We start from the raw sequence: 1,589 nt of genomic DNA on the forward strand, positions 1-1,589 counted from the left end.
TAAGCATCACATAAAAGAAGCTCTGTCCGTCAGCCACTTTTGAAACAGTGTATTCGAGTACTGTTCCCGGGTTCGAATCTGTCCGATGATTGTAAATATTACTTTCTACACTGATGATTGCGCAAGCATAAAATATTAGCGTCTGTTGATATAAAAATGATTACTAACATTTATTTTATAAAAAATATTCATATTGTAAAAAAAAAACTTTAAGAAAGGGAGAAACTGCATTTAACTTAAGCGAAAATTGCAACACGCAATAACCCGAGTGGCTTCTGGGCCTTGATAAGTGGTGACTACCTTGTAAAAACAACAAAAATGAATTTCAACTTCCGGTCATTGAATACTCCCTAACTAATTTTCCGTCTTGTGTTAATTTCTGAAAGTCTGGGGTTAGAATACCAACATACGTAGAAAAAAGATGACATTGAAACTGGGTTCGAGTCTTACGATTGGCAGTAAGTAAGGTTGCACACTTTCTACACACGTTGTGGTCTGAGTCGAAAAGTGGACAAATGAATAGAAAAAAACCTCGCGAAGAAGCTTGACATGCATACTCGCAAGGACTTTGTTAGCAATACCGTTTTACTCTATGCTTGATTAAAAAAAAAAAGCTAATATATCAAGGGAAATATGTCAGCCAGTCTTTCTTTTATCGTTTTGTTGAACTAATACGAATCTAGGCTTTATTTAAAAAAAGAAAAAGAAATAAAGAAAAAGGCATAGAACGTCGCACATGCGCACAAAGAGACTTTGTATAAGTTGCAGTCGGACGTTCAAATGAATTCCAATATGTTTTCGGACCTGACCGGACCGGCTATCTTCCTTGCACTAATGTCTATATAATGTGTAATAAAAGCACTTACTTCAACCAGCTCTCTTTCCCCCTCTCGCACTCTTTTTTGATATATCGATATTATCTATCTATCTATCTATCTATCTATCTATCTATCTATCTATCTATCTCTTTCTCTCCCTCTCCTCTCTCTCTCTCTCTCTCTGTATATATATATATATATATATATATATATATATATATATATGCATGTATATATATGTGTGTGTGTGTTTCACGTTATGTATACGCTAAATGTAGAAATCAACATATATATATATATATATATATATATATATATATATATATATATATATATGTTTGTCATCCACGTACAGTGGTGTTTCGTTGTATCACAATTAATCAGTTCGGCTAGACATACACCTCTCCCCAAGCCGTGGATCGCACCTACAACCGTCGCGTTGACAGTCGACAACTTTAACTATATATGTATATATTTTTAGTTTTGTTTTCGGTTTCGATTCTAGCTGATTGCACCAAATATTTTTTTTTACTTTTGAAATAATGACTGTATAACAATATATAAAATCTGGACGGATTAAAATATCATATTTAAGCGTATTTTACGACAGGGCAAAGCAAGACTCCCACCTATTTATCTTTATAAAATATTTTTAATTACAGTTAAAAAGGCAAAAGTCAAGTATTATTGTTTGAATTATGTTCTAAACATAAGCATTTCTGTCAAAAGATCCTCTGTGTCAGCAAAAGAACCTACTGTTGATTTCATATG

Source organism: Euprymna scolopes, chromosome 42 (genome assembly GCF_053919585.1).
Source record: "Euprymna scolopes isolate OS-2025 chromosome 42, ASM5391958v1, whole genome shotgun sequence".
In the NCBI taxonomy this organism is placed as follows: Eukaryota; Metazoa; Mollusca; class Cephalopoda; order Sepiida; family Sepiolidae; genus Euprymna; species Euprymna scolopes.